The following is an 18832-nucleotide window of genomic DNA, read 5'->3' as shown; positions in this document are numbered from 1 at the left end:
ACACACACACACACACACACACACACACACACACACACACACACACACACACAGAGTCACACGGTTTTGGGTTTTTTTAGGAGGCAACCAGGGTTTAAGTGACTTGCCCAAGGTCACATAACTATTAAGTGTGTGAGGCCACATTTGAACTCAGGTCTTCCTGTCTCCTGGAACGGACGGCGCCACCTAGCTGCCCCTCACAATTAGGTGATAGGAACCTCTCAACCTCAGTTGCCTCATCTGTAAAATCAGGATTATCTCGCAGTTATTGTGAAGATCAGATCCTTAAAACGCTATGTAAATATGAGCTACTATTATTAAAAAAGGATTAAATTTCAGGCAAAATTAGGATCAGTTCTCAAACTAGAAAAGCCCATTACTGGAATCATAATTCAGAAACACAGGCATTGCTGCATCACGTACCAGCCCTGGATGTGTGCTCTTAGTTGGCTGGGTACAGGATTTCCCTGCCAGGAGTAATCATTATCCTTTTACTTCCGGCCATCGTGTCACCATGATGCCTGCAATCCCACTCCTTGCTCCAGCCACTCAACCTCAGAGTCAGCCCCTGGGTCCTCTGGTGGTGATATGTGAGCTTTCCTTTTATTTTGCCGGCCAGTAGGCCTTCATGCCAATTTCTAGCCCTCTCACTGCCAGGGTGCCTATGGCCATCATCCTCTGAAAAGTGAGATTTTGTTGGAAGCAGGACTTCCCTACTCCTCTTTCCAGTCCCCCTGTTTAGATTCTCTTCCCCAATGAGACTGTAAACTACTTGAGGTTAAAGACTTACTTGCATTTCTATCTGCAGTGCATTGCACAGTGCCTGGCACATAGTAAGTGTTATCTATCTTTCTTTACAAGTTTCTTTCTTGTTAAAATTGAATTTTGCTTTAAGTTTTAAATTCTCTCTCCCCCTCTCCACCCATTAAGGGAAGAAAACCAAAATCCATTACATACATGCATGTACAGTCATGCAAACAAATTCCCACAACTGTCATGTCCAAAAAGAAAGAAAGAATGGAAAACAAAGAGAAGAAAATATGCTTCTATCTGCACTCGATTCTATTAGCTCCTTATCTGAAGGTGGGTAGCACGGCTCATCATAAGGCCTTTGGAATTGTGGCTGGTCATTGCATGATCAGAACTGTGTTTTTCAGAGCTATTACACTTATCTCATTTGATCTTTACCGTTACAGTAATGAGGGAGGAAGAACGGGTACACGTAGAAACTGAAGTTTGGAGAGATTAAAGAACTCATGGTCACCCAGTTAACAGGGCAGTGCCTGAGGCTCAACCCATTTCCAGCACCTAGAGGTCAGAGTGGGAGGCTTTTGCCAGTACTGATGAAGAAGGAGTTTAAACAGTCTGATGAGTCACTGGAATGACGACTTCCAGGAAGCAGATTTAAGGAGCCAAAGTGGACCTTCTCCCCACGCAGCATCATCAGCCTGGAGGGCTCATTGAAGACTTAAATTTTGCACACCTAGTGAAATCTATCAGAGGCCCCATATATGGACCCTTCTTTTTTCCTGGCTAACATGAGTAGCTGAGCATACCCGGCTCCATAAAGATGTTATCTCTTTTCACTTATTTCTGCATCAAGGGGAAGGGGTATTTACTAGGAGATGGGTTTGGTACCTGTTCTGCTTAACCATGGACCCCCAGTCCCTAAGACTAGCCAGTTGTGGGAGCAGTTGTATCCTGTATGGCAGAGATCAGTTGAGTGGCATCAGGTGTTAGCCATGATGATTCCCCACCCCCCACCCCCACCACCATGGTGGAACATGGTAGCACAGGGGAACCAATTGGTAAAATTTGCATAGGGGACTGCACTGACCACAATGGCTGTCTGTGCAGATACACCTGTCCACGTAGATAGGTGCTGTTAGGATAGCAGGAAAAGGCATGGCAATGGAGGCCACTCCTTCCCAAAACAGCTTTGGGAGTGGCTAAACAGCTAGTTTATAAGGATGCTAGTAAAACTACCACAACATCCATCAGTGAAGTGGAAGGGTTAAGCCCCACTTAATCCTACAGCATCTCTTGAACGCATCCCCCACTCCACTTGTGTATATAAAAGGCTGATGGATCACAGCAGCCCATTTGTTATAATACCAGGGACTCCCCAATAGGCCCATCAGGGCATCTTAATTTCCATGATTTCCATGTTTATTTTTCTAGTTCTGACCCATCACTGATTTTTGGGAGTTAGTATCTGTATGAGTGCTTATGGCAATCTTTATGCCATTTTGTGGGTAATGTTAAAGAGAAACCCTTGGAATTACCCAAACTGATCCTCACAATAACTGTGATCTTTGCTGTGGTACTGATGTTTCTAGCACTGTTCTTCCTCCTCCCCATCACTTCTCATCACACTGGAAGAGCCAATGTGAACTGTCCCCAGCATTACTACCACACAGATGACTTGGGAGCTGAAGCATGAGATTTATGGTCTTTGGTCTTCTATTTAGCCACTTTGAGTATACATCTGCAGGGGCCATCATGTTATGTTATTATTAGTTTCTTTTGCTCTCTTTGTTTTTGTTCTTTCGTTTGAACTAAGTTCTTTCTCCAGTGCTGCCTGTGTCAAGGTTTTTCACATTCCTATGGTAAAGGCTGTCCAGTAATGACTCTAAGGCTATTGAAATGGAGGATGGTCTTTTAGAAAATCTTTAGGACCTGGTCACTAAGAGCTGTGGTAGGAGCAATACCTAACTAGGGTGTCTGCCACATAGGCTAACTAGTTTGTCCTTGAAAAGCTGGGAAAATATTCCTGAAACTTGATTGGGCCGGGGGACTAGGCCTTGACCACACAATGTTCATATGGCTTCTTGGCTGCCTGAGGCAAAAGGCCAGCCCTTAACTTAAGGAGTCAGTGCCCTCACTTGACAGATGTCCCACTCTCACTTGAATACTTATCAGATCCAACATGCCCTGTTGACCAGATTCATTTCTGTGTGGAGATGAGGGGGGCTGCAATGATCTGAACCAGTCTCATATGCTTGTTAAGCATCCCTTCCGTGCTATTAAGTAAATTTCTTTTTTGTTAGATGGTCTATGAGTGTCTCATTTCGTTTCAATCCCAAGCCTAAACCACTGTATCGGCCAGAGTCTGATTTGGCCTACAATAACTTATATGAACTGATAATGAGTGAAGTGAGCAGAATCAGAAAAATAATCTATACAACAACTATAATAATGCAAAGAAACACAATTTTGAAAGACTTAACTCTGATTAATGCATTAGCCAAATAAGGCTCCCTAAAACTGATGATCATACATGGTTTCCAATTTTTTTTTTTTTGACAGAGAGGTGATGGACTTGAGACAAAGAATGAAACATATGTTTTCAGATACAACCAACTTATAGAATATACTTATGTTATAAGGGAAGACTTTTATGGGGGAACATAATAGAGATGTAAAAAAAGCATCAATAAAACAGAAGAGAACAGAAGGAAATTTAGAAGGGCATAAAGAAAAGCAGGGCAGTGTTGGGATTGTTGTGTTAAATGTTATTTTTAAAAATAGTATGCAACAGAGATCCAGAGTCTCACAGACAATCCTCTTCTGTTCTTCATATATGGAAATGTTTATGTTTGTTGATGTTTCAAAAAAATAAAATCTAAATAAAAACTTTAAGTTTCCTATTTCTTGAATAACATGATCAGGATCTATGTTATTAGCCTGCTAATCTAATGTTCAACTCTGTAGTCATCCACTACAGCTGCAGAAATTCTTTTCTTTATCAGTCATTTCCAAGATATACTGATAATATTCCATTAATTTATCTTCTTGGGTAACATTTATCATTACAGCCATATTTACCAGTGAGACTGCAATAATATGGCAGCATAATTTTCTTGATTAACAAGTTAAAAAAAATGGAGGCAGCAACTAGCTCCCAATGGGGACGAGAAAATGAGAAAAGAAAGTCAGCAAGCACTGGTCAGATGGAGTTGGCCTGTAGAGCACTTGTGGGCAAGAATATATAGGAAGTGACCAGAGAGAGCTGAGCAGCTGGAGGAAGACACTCTAAGAGTATCAAGACTATTAAAGATGATGAGATTATCTACTATACATAAGATTGAGTACTAGATGAATCCACATACAAATAACCAAGGCAACTATTTCACAGAGCATTATCTTTTCCTACAATACTCAGCTGAGATGTTATCTATTTGTATACAGATATGAAAATTTTAAGTTAAGAGGAAAAAAAATGAACATAAGAAAGTATAGATACTAGGGTTCTAATAATCAAATGGAAGAGAAAAGGCAAACAAGAAATTACAGCATCTAGCAGTTTTACTAATTGCCACATAAGTGCCAAAAGAGTTCAAAAGAGAAAGGTCACTCGTAGCTAAGGTGGTCAATGAAAACTTCAAGAGAGTTATGAATGGACAGAAACTAGAAAATAGAGAACATCCCAAATGGAAGATAGTATATAAGCCAACAGAGGGAAAGAATCAAGCCAGTTAGGGGCTCATGAGCAGAATAAGGGAGCTAAGACATAAAGATGGGTTATGGCACAATCACGAAGACATTTATAGGACATTCATAAAATAGTAGCAATAATAAGGCATATAATGAGTAGCACAGTACACGTAAATGTTCTTTCTCCCCAGCTGGTCAGTATTGTCTTCAGGGGCAGAGACCACATAGATATTGCAAGAGCTCAAAAACAACTCTTACTTATATAGGCTTATGGTTTGCAAAGCACTTTCCTCTCACATATTTGTGGACTGATTGACAGATTTGTACATATGCGGATTGAAGCATATGGCTCCCTTTTAAGTTCCAACTAAAATCCCATCTTTTATAGAAAGACTTCATCCAAAACCCTCTTAATTCCAGTGCTTTCCCTCAGTTCATTATTTCTTACTTTTCTTGTCTATAGCTTGCTTTGATTATTTTTGTTTGCATGTTATCTCTCCCATTAGATTGTAAGCTCCTTGAGGAGAGGGGCTGTCTTTTGACTTTTTTTTTTAGTATCTCCAGCATTTAGCACAGTGCCTGGCATATAGTGAGTGCTTAATAAAAGTTTGATTGATTGCTACAACTAAGTGCTATATAAACTCAAAGAAGGAAGGGAATATCGTGGGTGACAAGATGTAAATTAGGCATTAAAGGATGGTTAAGTAACAGAAGTAAAAAAAGAGGGCAGGCAGGTACTTCAGGTGACAGGAACAGCATAAACAAAGCCACAGAGGTGGGAATTTGCAAGGTGTGTTTGGGGGAAAGTGAGTAGAATAGTTGGCTGGAGCAGAAGGTAGGTTCATATTGACAAGCCGTGGGAGGTAAGGTTGGAGCCAGATTTCAGAAAGCCTGGAAAGCCAGACTACGGAGTTTGGATTTTTATCTTGTAAGTAACGGGAATCCACTAAAAACTCTAGAGGGATACAGAAATACAGTGATAGAGAGTGAGTTTGGAGTTTGAAAGTACTCAAAGATTACCTAGCTTAATCCCTTTATTTCACCGAAGAGTGACGAAGGCCCAGAAAGGTTAAGTGATTTGTCCACGGCCACAAAGAAAATCAGTGACAAAGGTGGGATTAGAATCAATCCAACGGACTTTAAATTCTGACAACCATCCCAGTTTATTCAGATAACTTCCATAAGGAATTCCATAGAGTTCCATAAAGTGGACACAGTGTTTACAAAGCTTTAAGTTTTGTTGACTCAACACTATAATGTCATCAAATACCCTCTAGGAAAATGGTATCAAAAGGCATATTGACTTAGAAAACCTCAAATCAACACTGACCTATATTTTATTATATTTTTATTTATTTTAGTTAAATATTTCCCAATATTCTAGTTCTGGCCTTGAGGTTCTAGGACGTCTGCAGCCCTGGACATTACTATTTCCTTGCTGTGTCCTGGGGGACCAGAGGAAAGCAGAGTGTCTCAGGAGTTACATAAGAAACCAAATAAACAAATTCAAACTTCCAATCCCACAAAAGGGACCTAAGAATAAAATATAAGGCAAGATGCTGTTCAGAGAATATACAGAGGCTCTCCTAAACAAAGAATCAAAGAAATTATTCAGTATTTCAAAGATGCTGTCACCCAAATCTGCAAAAAGTGACCAATGAGAATGCCTGAAGCATCCCTAACACCCACTCTACTATAACAGGAAAGACTTGTAAATCTGGAGCTCAGCTCCAGATCGTTGACTCAAGTTTTCATGTGAGTTGAGATAAAGAAAAAATGGGTCCCTTGCTCCTTTATTCAATAATAGAATGTTTCCTGTTGCCTCACTCCTGATTTCTGTCAACTTTGAATCAAGATTTGTCAGTGACAGATTTGATAAGGTAGAAGAACACCACATCCCACACTGGCCTTCCAGGCAGAGAGAAAGGCAAAACCCAGAGGGGCAGGAAGGGATTGGGACAGTGATCAATAGTTGGGCTAGAGTGTCATGCATGAAAGGGAAAATGTAAGATAAGGAAAGAAAGGTAGGAGGCACCAAATTATAAAGAGCCTTGAATATCAAGTTAAGGAGTTTAGACTATTCAATAGCCAATAAGGAAGCATTGATAGTTCTGAGCAGAAGTCTGCCATGATCAGAGCAGTGTGGAGAGTCGACTGCTGGGCTGTGGGAGCAGGGGCCAGTTTACTCTTCTGTGAAATAAGGACAGCGATCCCTGCAGCACCATCCCACAGGGCCGATGGAAGATCTCTTCAGTACCTAGTCCAGCGCTGGGCACAGAGTAAGTGCTTAATAAATGTGTGCTGAGGGGCAGCTAGGTGGTGCAGTGGATAGAGCACCGGCCTTGGAGTCAGGAGGACCTGAGTTCAAATCCTGTTTCAGACATTTGACACTTACTAGCTGTGTGACCCTGGGCAAGTCACTTAATCCCAACTGCCTCACCAAAAAGCAAAAAAAATAAAAAAAAATAAATGTGTGCTGAATGAGTAGAGTGATCTGATGTGTGTAGATAAAGGTGGGATCTAGTAGCACTTGAAACAACAAAGCGGGGAGGGGCTGGAGGCAGCAAGGCCAGGTCAGAGGGGATCCTGGCAGTCTAGGCAGGTGGTCATGAGGACCTATGCCTGTATCTTTGGGAGGGAAATGGAATGGAGGGGATGGAGTCTAGAGATCAGGTGGAAGAAGACCCTCCAGGAGGTGGTGACTAGATAGAGGAGGTGAAGTGAAGGATAAGCATTTGAAGCAAAGCTGACTGGGTGCTAATCCTTGGCTCCACTGACAGAAACGGGAGTCAAAAGGTGGTTTGGGGAGAAAGATGTGCTTTGAACCTGCTGACTTTGGGTCTCAGGACACCTAAATGGAAATACCTGGGACACAGAAACGATCTCAGACATGACCCACAGTCTATGAACTGCCCCCTGGAGGCTATAAGTAGTCTCCCATTTCCATAAACATGACAGCATCATATTTTGATCTTTAGCTCCAACAAAACACAAACAATGATTCCATATAACAAAGAAACAAACTGACCCTGGAGAAGAGGTGAGAAAATGACCTCCCTATGTCTTTGCAGAGACTACAAATGTGGAATATTGCATATACTGACAGACTTGGCTGATACATTAGTTTTGCTAAACTGCTTTTTTAATTTTCTTTTTTGTTACAAGGAATGGCTTGCTGGGTAGGGGAGAAATGAGGGCATATTTGGAAATAGAGACTCTTCAAATGTATAGATACTATTGTGATTAAAAACACAAAATCATTTTAAATAATAATAATAATAACAGCTAGCATTTATGGAGTACTTTAAGGTTTTCAAAGCACTTTACATTTATTAGTTAACTCATTTGATTCTCACAACAATCCTGGGAGATGGGTGAGGTACAGAGAGATTAAGTGACTTACCCAGGGTCACAAAGCTAGTAAGTGTCTGAGGTAGGATTGGAACTCAGCTCTTCCTAACTTCAAGTCCTATGATCTTTATCTACTGTGCCAACAAGCTCTCATTTTAAAGTATTACTGAAAGCACTGCAGCTTTCTGTTAGCAATTTTGTTCTTATTTAACTGATACTCATGATACAATGATATCATGTAAGGAAGGGCTCAAGAATTTTTTTTACTTTAAAAGTAAAAAAATACATATAATAATACAAATAAAATAATTAATATAAAACAATATATACATATAACAATATATAAAATACAATATATAATTATGATAGAAAAAATGAGGAACCACTGATCTAGCCCAATTCATTCAACCAGGCCCTCACAAAACCCAAATGAATAAGTCCCAGGCATTTTTGGTAAAGGAGGGTAGGAGGGCAAAGATGAGGGAGGTCAAGAGCCACTTCCAGAGCCCCAATAAAAGGAAATACCCTTTTATTTCAAGGAAAGAAAAAAAAGTAGCTCTCTCATAAAAAGACTGGGGAGATCCTCTGTTATACTTCCTCCTCAAGTTTCGATCATCTGTTCTCTATGGTTACTAGTTCTTACAAACTAAAAGCTATAATAAATGTGTATTGACTGTCTCAGTCAATCAACAAACCTTTTATGAAGAGCTTTCTCTGGGCCAGGAGCTGTGCTATGGAATACAAATACAATAAATGGAGCCATTCCTTCTTTCAGAGAAGAATGATGTATTCATTCACTCAACAGGGGTGGGGAACCTGTGGCCTCAACATGTGGCCCTCCTTTGACTGAATCCAAACTCCACAGAACAAATCCCCTCAATAAAAGGATTTATTCTGTAAAACTTGGCCTCAGTCAAAAGACCACACCCAAGGACCCAGAAGGCCACATATGGCCTGGAGGCTGCAGGTTCCCTATCCCTGCAATTGCACCAATCAACAAAGACAAAAAATCAACAAAGAGTACATACTATGTGTCTAGAACTACAGTAGGGTCTGTGGTAGAACTGAAAGAACATAAAGGAACTTCTCTTCAGAAGCTTCAAACTTAACTGGCATTAACAATACTTTGTTGTTCAGTCATTTCAGTAACGTCTGACTCTTCACGATCCCACTGAAGTTTTTTCTTGGCAAAGATAATGGAGTGGTTTGCCATTTCCTTCTCCAGGTCATTTTATAGATGAGGAAACTGAGGCAAACAGTGTTAAGTGACTTGCCCATTGTCACACAGCTATTAAGTATCTGAGGAGATTTAAACTCAGGAAGATGAGTCTTCTTGACTCCAGGTCTGCCACTCTTAACCATTGCTGACCCATTAACAACACTAACACATGTGGAACAAGGGAATGATTACAGGCTAAACGATCTGGTAATAATTATAAATGTAATAAAATTAACCCTACTTTTTTTCTTTTTTTTGGTAAGGCAATTGGGGTTAAGTAACTTGCCCAGAGTCACACAGCTAGTGAGTGTTATGTGTCTAAGGTCATTTTTGAACTCAAGTCTTCCAGACTCCAGGGCCGGTGCTCTATCCACTGCACCACCCAGGTACCCCAATTAACCCTATTATTGCAGAATATATTAAATAATGAAAAGTCTTAAAGTCAGACACCCAATTGTACAATACTGGTAAGAGTTTCATGTGCTATTTTTAGTTCCCATTAAAAGAAATAAAATGATTTGTCTCTCAGAAAATACTATGAGTCTGAAATGCTATTAACTCTTTAGTCAGAGGTCATTTTAAAGGTCATCTTTGACTCACCTTTCTTCATGTGCCATAAGCAACCAATCATTAACCACATCCGGTTAATTTTTCCTTTGAAATATCTACTTATCCCTTACTTATGCTATCAGTCTTCAGATTACTAACCAAGGAAGACGGATTTGCTCTTCCTAGAGGGAAGGACTAGATGAAGTAGATTAAAGTTACAGGGAGGCAGAATTTCGATTAATATAAATAACTTCCCATTTGGGGATATCTCATTATTAAGAATACAATGTCTGTCAGGTAGAAACTTTGTTTTTAGAAATGCTCAAGTAGAAGCTAAAGGCTCACTTTTCAAATTAGCTAATTTTAAGGTTGGCAAAGTGCTTTATATATATTTCTGTTGACTCTGATAATCCTTTGAGGCACAGACTAATAATAATAATAATAGCTAACATTCATATAGTGCATACTACCTGTCAGGCACTGTGCTAAGTGCTTTACAATTATCTCATTTGATCTCATAACAGCCGGGGGTTTCGGGGTGCTATTATTATCCCCATTTTGCAGATGAGAAACTGATGCAGACAGAGTGAAGTGACTTGCCTGTCTCTGGTCACACAGCTAGTTAAGTATCTGAGGCAGGATGCAAACTCAGGTCCCTTCTTGTTCCAGACTCAGGACTTCATCCATCACAGAAGTGGTGTCAAACTCAAATAGAAATGGTGGTCACCACAGTTACAAAAATATTTATAGCAGCTCTTTCTGTGGTGACAAAGAATTGGAAATTGAGGGAATACCCATACATTGGGGAATGGCTGAACAAGCTGTGGTATATGAATGTAATGGAATACTATTGTGCTATAAGAAATCATGAGCAAGCAGATTTCAGAAAAACCTGGAGAGACCCACATGAACTAATTCTGAGTGAAGTGAGCAGAACCAAGAGAACACTATACACAATAACAGCAACACTGTGTGATAATCAACTTCGACAGACTTGGGCTCTTCTCAGCAATGCAATGATCTAAGACAACTCCAAAAGACTCATGATGGAAAATGCTATCCACATCCAGAGAAAAAACTATATAGAGTCTGAACGCAGATTGAAGCATACTATTTGCTTTTTTTGTTGTTTTTTCTTTCTTGCGGTTTTCCCTTTTGTTCTGATTCTTCTTTCACAACATGACTAATGTGGAAGTATGTTAAATATGATTGTACATGTACAACCTATATTAGATTGCTTGCTGTCTTGGGAAAGGGAAGGGAGAAAAAAAATATGGAACTCAAAATCTTATAAAAGTCAATGTTGAAAAGTATCTTTATATGTAATTGGAAAAAATAAAATATTAAGTGGGGAAAAAAATACTTCTCTTACCCACCCCCCCAAAAGAAATAGAGGGCATCAATAAACTGTTCATAAGGATCTTTGAGGGCCACATATTAACATTATCTTTGTTCTACTACATTTTTATTTACTTTGTTATGTATTTCCCAATTATATTTTCTTCTGGTTTGGGCAGCACTGCTATTTGACTCCTCTGCATTACACCCTGCAGCTGCCTGGTGGCCTAGTATACAGTAGAAGGAGAGCTCTTCATGAAAAACTTGCCTCTGACATTTACTAGTCATATGATCATGGGCAAATCACTTAACTTTCTTAAATCAGTTTCAACAACTGTAAACAGGGTTTCATTCCTATCATGAACAATGATCAAGTACCTACTATGTGCAAGGCACTGCACAAAAATGAAAAGAGCCCTCGCTGCCAACGGTGTACTGGGGGATGTAACATGCACACAGGAAAATAAATACAAAGTAATTTGAGGAGGAAGAACAATATCCAGGATCATCACGAAAGGTTTCATAAAGCAGGTGTCACCCGAGTTTCTCCTAGAAGGAAGCTAAAGGTTCAAAAAAACAAAAAACAAAAAACAAAACCGGAGCTACATTCTAGGCCCAGGTAGGTGACAATTGGCAGGTCAATTTGGTTGGGACATAGAGTGCATGAAAGACAGTAATGTGGAACAGGTCTGGCAAAGATGGCTAGAGACAAACTGTGGAGAGTTTTAAATCCTAGACTGAGGGGTTCATAACTTTTTTTGTGTGGCATGTGGACCCCCTGGGCAGTCAGGTGAAGCTGAGGAACCCGAATTTAGAATGATATTTTTAAACATATAACATACATAGGATAACAAAGGAAACCCATTATACTGAAATAAACTAATTTTTTCCCATCCAAGTTTATGGACCCTCTGAAAAGTTTAAGGGGTTCATGAACCAACCTCAGATTAAAAAACCTTGATGGGGCAGCTAGAACACTGGCCCTGGAGTCAGGAAGACCTGAGTTCAAATGCAGTCTCAGATACCTGACACTTACTAGCTATGTGACCCTAGGCAAGTCACTCAACCCCATCCCCTAGTCTCCCCCACCCCAAAGAAAAAATTAAACCAAACCAAACCAAACCTTGATGTAGAGACCTTCAAAAGATTATGGCAGCTGCATTAGGGTCCACTCTAGCCCTGGACAACTGCCTGTTGGCTCAACTCCTAAGTGCAATAGATGCTGGGCAAAAGGCATTACTGAATGCTAATCTGTTCACTGCTCGTTAAGTTAGCTTTAGAATCTAGAGATGGGCTTGGATTTAAGAATAAAATCAGAAATTTAGGCCATTAAAAAACTATGGTACTTTTGATGTTTGTATGAGCTCTTGTGCATCGGGGAGTTTCTCAAGGGTCTAGTTCAGGCCAAGAAGAACAGGAACTCTACGAGAATACGCTCACAGACAGTAATAGGATGTTAAGACTCTCCCCGTGACCCCCTCAGCCAATTAGAGCTCAAAGATCCTAAATGTACACCTTCAAGGGTCTTGTTACATATCTTGTTTCCAACCATGATCTACCTTCTCTAAGAATCGAGGAAAACTTAACACCAGTCAGATATGGAGCTTTTCTTGGACAAAAGTGGGAGCTGCTGCTTCTAGGATTGCCCTGGGAAGGCACCTGGAGATGTGTAGCATCCCGCCCTATCTCCCGGCCCCATGAGGCTTTAGGCAGCTGTATGGCAGATGTATGTTTAATAAATCTCATTTGGATACATAAGTTTTGCAGGTAGATTTTTTTCTTCTTTGAGAATAGATCCTAATTTAACCTAGAATCACGCATCTGGAGAGGTACTTGAGGCCAAAGGCAGTAATTAAAATGGGTGAGATTGTGATCAGTTTTTCTTGTCATTTTAAGAAAAGTTCTACGAATTCAAAAGAAATAGCACTAATTCAAATCAGTGCCATTCCAGTGAGGCTAATTCAGCAGTTGTTTGGAGGATGGATTGGAGAGGATGATAATACAGTACCTTTCCAGGGATGTGAATACCAAAAGAAAATGTCTATAAAGCACTTTGTCAACCTTAAAAACTATATGTGAATGTGGGTGATTACAAAGCAGAAGGGCCTCTCTACACTGGATGAGGGTGCAACTCCGATCTCTTTCCAATCTAGACTTTCATTGTGCTTTCATTACCTCAAACCTGGATTATGGCAATATTTCTTTCTTGACCTTTTTGCCTGGGGCCTCTTCCGTACATTTTGCTGTTAGAATTATCATCCGTCAACCTTCACTTTCATTATGCCACTGCACTGTCCAAAGTTTTTAATGGTTCTGGATTTCCTATTCTGTCTAGCTTTCGAGGCCCTCTATTATCCATTTGCATCCTATTTCCTACAGCGCCCCAATGGTAGTCTAACGAGCCTATTCTGTTTCCTGGGACATACCATGCTTATATCTATGTCTTCTTTTTCAGCGCTCTAAATCCTAGGAACCCTTCAAAACTCAGCTCAAGTCCCACTTCCTCCTCTTCTGACCTCTATAAATCATAGAGTTATCTCTCCCTTCTATGAATTTCTATAGCACCCAACTTATCACTCAATTAAATTAAATACTGTCTTATTCCAATAATGTCACCCTCTAAAGCCTCACTAAGGTATAGAGATTATCCCCAATTGCTGAAGGCATAAGCTCTGACAAGCTGGGCATATTTTGTTTTTGTCTTGGTATTCTCAGTGTCTAATGGAGTGCCTGGTACACAGTAAATACATAATAAATGCTCAATGATTGACTGACTCAGGCACTTTTGTGCTAAACCTTTGAAAGTCACTGTTGATTATCTTCTTGATACCCTCTTTCTCATAGGCTTCTGTGATGTGACACTTCTCTATCCTGGTTCTTAGCCTATATGTCTGACCACTCATAGTCTCCTTTGCTGAATCTTTGCCCAGATCATAGCTATTAAAGGTGGTCTTCCCTAGAACTCTAACCTATACCCTCTTCTTTTCTCCCACTAGGCTATTTTGCTTGGGGAATCTCATCAGCTCCCATGGTTTCAATGATCATTTCTATGCTGATGATTCCCAGATCTACCTATTCAGTTCTAATGTGCCTTCCAGGTTCCAATCTTGCATCTCCAACTGCCTTTGAGACTTCTCAAACTAGACGCCTTAGACCAGGGATGAAGTTTGGATTCAATCAAAGGGCTGAACTTGAGGACCTAGAGGTCACATGTGGCCTCCAGGTCACAGGTTCCCCACCCCTGCCTTAGCTCAACAAGTCCAAGAATGAACTCATCTCTCCCCAAACCTTCCAAACTTCCCTATTACAGCAGAGAGCACCATCTCTCAGCAGCCCAGGCTCACAGCAAAGGTGTTTACCAGATCCTCACTCTCTTTAACCCCATAAAGACAACCTATCGCCAGATCTGTTGATTTTAACTTTTTAACATCTCTCATATAAACCTCCTCCTCTCTTCTGACACTGCCACTACCCTGGCACTTTACCACTTCAGACCTGGACTATTTGTTGCAATAGCCTGTTGGTTGGTGTCCCTGCCTCAAGCCTCTCCCCATTTCAGTCCATCCTCCATTCTGCTGTCAAATTAATCTTTCTAAGACCTAGATCTGACCATGTCACTTTTCTACTTACTAAATTCCAGTGGCTCCTTATCACTTCCAGAATTCAAATATAAAATCCTCTAGCATTCAAAGTTCTCAGCAACCTGGCACCCTCCAACCTTTCCAGTCTTGTTATACCTTGCTGGCCTTTTAGCTGTTCCTTGCACAAGACTTTGCATCTCCAAATTCTGTGCATTTTCACTGGCTGTTCTCCATGCCTATAATACTTTCACCTCATATCTGTCTCCTGGCTTCCTTCAAGTCCTTGCTAAAATCCTATCTTCTGCTAGAAACCTTTCCTCATCTCCTTTAGTGAAAATGCCTTCCCTCTACCGATAATTTTCAATTTATTCTGTATACATCTTGTTTGTACATAGTTATTTGCATATTGTTTCCCTCATTCGAATATAAGCTCCATGAGAGCAAGGCTTGCCTTTTACCTTTCTTTGTATCCTTATTGCTTAGCACAATGCCTGGCATGAAGTAGGAGATAAATAAAACCTTACTGACTGAAAGCCACATATAGAGTAAGGCTTGCTTTCAATATATATAAAGTCAATACCGAGATCAATCAACTCCCAAACAGCAACTAGGGGTATTAGCATTGTAAATATAAATTATCTTGTGAATTTGACAGATATGATTTAACGACTATAATTACAACAGAGGCAGTTAACTCCTTAAATGTGGCAAAGGAAGCTCTTAAACAGTCACACAGGCTTTTAATATCAGAACTAAAGTAAAGAGGGAATAACCCACTGGCTATTCCATTTCAAATTGCAAACAACAAATGTTCAGGATATTAGAGATAATGCTGTTAGGGCTAAACAAGTTATTTTGATGATGAGTTTATCTCTTGATCATAGTGAAAACTGAGTGGAAAGGCAAATAGCAATAGGCAAGGCATTAGATTCCACACAGGAACTGAATGTGAAGACAGAGGAAAAGGGCCAGGGAGAAGCACTGAAGGACAAGGGGGAGGGGAGCTATGACTAGCATCATTCAGGCCTCTTCATACCTTTCATGCAGTGAAAAGAAGCACTTGCAGGTCAGGAGGATCACGCTCAAAGAAAGGCTTGGAGACACAAGTGAGACAGCAACCTGGTGTCCTGGAGTTGGGAGATCTGGTGAGCGTCACAGCTGCAACACTTAGCAGCTGTGTGGACACCAAGCAAGTCAGGGCACCTTTCTCATCTGTACTATTTACCTTACAGAGCTGTTTCAAGGAAAGAGCTTTCCAAACTAAATTAAACACTAGGTAGATATAAGCTGCAAGGGTGTTCTCAAAAGACAAATAACGGTCTGAGGTCATTTTGGGAGGAAAAAAATCCAACTATAATCAAATAGCTATGCTGTGATGTGAATGAATAGGGCATTTTATCTATAAATCTCCAATCATTTAAAGCAAGGTTTTCTCCAGATCTTGTAGTACAGTGTTCCAGTCCAGCACTGTGTTGAGGCTAGAGTCCCCTACCCCCATCTCCCCATTAAAGCATGATCTAGTCATAAATCTGTTCTATCACAGATTAGCCCAGAAAAACCCTAATCTACTGACAGGTATATCAGTAAGTTTATTTCTATCCCTAGGGACTTGGTGGGGGCAAACTGGAGGAAAAGAGAAGTGGATCACTGTTCTGATGGAGACCTTCCCCGGCTCTGAAGTCATAAATCCTCTTCAGCCTATCACAGGAAGGGAAGGCAGCCCTGCAGAGTGGTGAGGGAGTGGATGGAAGAGCTGGGAAGCCTCCACCAAAAATCCAACTAAATGGACTGGGAGGGGGAGGGGAGGAGTAATCTATTTTTAGGAATAAGAAGCAGATCAGAGGAAAATAACAATCAGATATTTATGAGGAAGAGCAAGGTGGGGGGGGCACTGGGGAATGGGATGAATCTGAGAATAGATTAGTCTCACAATTCAGCCCAATCTCTAGGCCCAGATAGGAAAAATTCACATTACAAAAAACAACCCTTAAGCCTTACATAGAGTCTTTGTGAGAGCCAAAGGACAAATTACAGCTGGAAACACTTTGGAGCTATGAATTGTTATAACAGGATCACAGAACAATAGATTTAGAACTGGAAAGGACCTTAGAGGTCACTTTAATCCAACCCCACATTTTACAAACAACGAAACCAAGGATGAGAAGGTACTTGTCCAAGATCACACAAGTAGTAAATGGCAAAGCTGACATTTGAACCCAGGTCCTCACTCCAAATCTAGTGGTCTCTTCCACTTTACCAATCTATATAAATTAGAGCTACCATTCTTTTAAGGGCTGTGATATAGAAGAAGGATCAAGACTCTGGCAAAGCCTGTTATCTACAAAATGGGAATATTCAACTCTGCCTAGACTAAACCACAGGGCTGACGACATTTATGAAAAACTTTAAAGTTTGCTTTGCATTCCATAGATGGTAAGGATTTGATCCTCACAATAACTACATCAGGTAGAGCTCACAGGGATGGGGGGTGGGGGGGTAGGAGAGAGGGAAGGGGAAAGGTCACTTTAGTGATGTGGAAACTGAGAAACAGGGAGGTTACAGTGACTTGCCCAAGGTCAGCCAGTTATTAAGTGGTCGGTTAGCAGGATCCTAGCAACTCCATGATTTGAGCTTAGGCCCCCTGACACCAAATCTAGCATTTTTTTCTACTGGACCAAAAGCCAGACTATCTGCTGTACTATATTGTCTCTACTATATCCAAGGAATCAAAGAGACCTTCAAGGAGCTCTGAAGGTGCTCTAAGAGGGAGTACACAACAGGCACACAAATGATTTTGCATTATCCGAGATAGAATGAGAATAAAGGGCCAAGGTAGCATTCAGAGAATTCTCTACAATATTATTGTGGAAGTGAGGAGTAAGGAGTTAGGAATGGCTTCGCTTAATAAAAACTATTAAATTGAACAGAAAAGATATTCAGCAGGGTTTGGACCAAAAGAATTTCCGAGCAACCCCCAACTAAATGGACAACCATCGTTAATTAGATCATCCTTTTTCCAAGCTTGGTAGAGTGAAAGAGTACTGGATTTCGGAATCAGGAGATCTGAGTTCAAATCCCATTTCCCACACTTAAGTAGTTGTGTGCCTCTGGGTATGGTGTGTAACTTCACCTCTGTGGATCTCAGTTTCCTCATCTGTAAAACAGGACAAGTCCTCTTACCTATTACAGGTTGTTGTTTTTAATAACTAAGAAGGGGGTTTTGCAAACCTAAGGAAAAAACGATAATGTCATGCATTTAAACATTTGTTGAATTGAAAAGAAACATTCAACAAGAACCGACAGAAACGAGGGATTTCCTGGTAACCTTCAGGAAATTCAATTAGCTGAACCTGATTCAATGAACTAGAACAAGCCACTCTCCAGGCTGGCGCAGGGAAAGATTTCGGGATTCGGGGTCAGGAGACCGGTCGAAACTAGTCCGGCGGTAACAGCTAAGGCAGGTCACCTGCGAGCCTCAGTTATTTCCGGATAAAGGGGGGACAAGCAGCGTGGTACTGCGGGCAAGGGGCCTCTTCTGAAGCCGCAGGCGCGGCAGGAGCGCGGGCCGGGCTGCCCCGCACACGTCCGAGCCGCCGGGATTCCGGGCGGCCTCCGTCACCGCAGGAGCTCCGGGGCCGGGGCCGGCTCAGCCAAGGTCGCTGGCCAGCCGGGGGCCTTAGCCTGCGCCGCTCCCCGAAGGGCCGACGAGCCCCACACACGCGGAGACACGCGGAGACCCCCGGAGACCCCCAAAGACCCCCGAAGCCGGGGCCAGGCTAGCCCTGGAAGGCGGGGACGAGGGGCTGGCGGGGGCAGGGAATGCGGGCAAAGGCACTCACCTGAGCCGACAGCACTTCTCAGTGCGGCTGCGACAGCAGCGGCTACAGCGGTAGCGGCAGCGGAGGCAGCGGCCGCAGCAGCTACAGCCAGGGGGGCGGGAATAGGACAAGCAATGCGGCCCGGCGCAGGCGCAGAGCCAGTCGCAAATAGCCAAACGCCTGCGCAGTCCTCCTCCGATCCCGGGGAACTACCAGGAAAAGGGCGGACGCTCTACGTAAGAGCGGGAGTCTCCACCTTGGTTGTAGTTTTTTATTCATTAATTAAGAACTCGGTGGCACCGCCTGAGGCGAGGGCGGGGCAGGGGCGGGGCCTCCGCCGGGGCCCACCCGAGAGCCGGGGACGTGTAAGCGGCTGCTGGGCAAACCCTCGGGATGAGCCCTGCGAGGCTCCCTCCTGGCCTTGACAGTCGTCTCCAGGGACAGCGCATGCGGCAGAAGGCCCGGAGCGGCCAGGCGTCACCTGCCCGGCTGGGACCTCGGAGAGGGGGAGCGGCAGTCCAGGGGCGGGGGAGTGTCGG

General features: G+C 41.9%; 1 protein-coding gene across 3 annotated transcripts in view; it reads right to left on the bottom strand.

Moving 5' to 3' along the window:
* The window catches only part of NDRG3 (NDRG family member 3), a 69690-nt gene extending 51282 nt beyond the window's left edge, over positions 1-18408 (bottom strand). For all 3 annotated transcript variants that reach the window (XM_027867205.1, XM_027867206.1, XM_027867207.1), the window contains exon 1: positions 18315-18408. The gene's annotated coding sequence lies outside the window, so the exon portion shown is untranslated. The remainder of the gene's footprint in view (positions 1-18314) is intronic.
* Positions 18409-18832: the final 424 nt, after the last annotated feature.

The sequence above is a fragment of the Vombatus ursinus genome, unplaced genomic scaffold, assembly GCF_900497805.2.
Source record: "Vombatus ursinus unplaced genomic scaffold, bare-nosed wombat genome assembly UNPS02014785.1, whole genome shotgun sequence".
Lineage (NCBI taxonomy): Eukaryota > Metazoa > Chordata > Mammalia > Diprotodontia > Vombatidae > Vombatus > Vombatus ursinus.
Note: the sequence above shows the minus strand (reverse complement) of the source record. Positions and strands in the feature narration are given on the sequence as shown.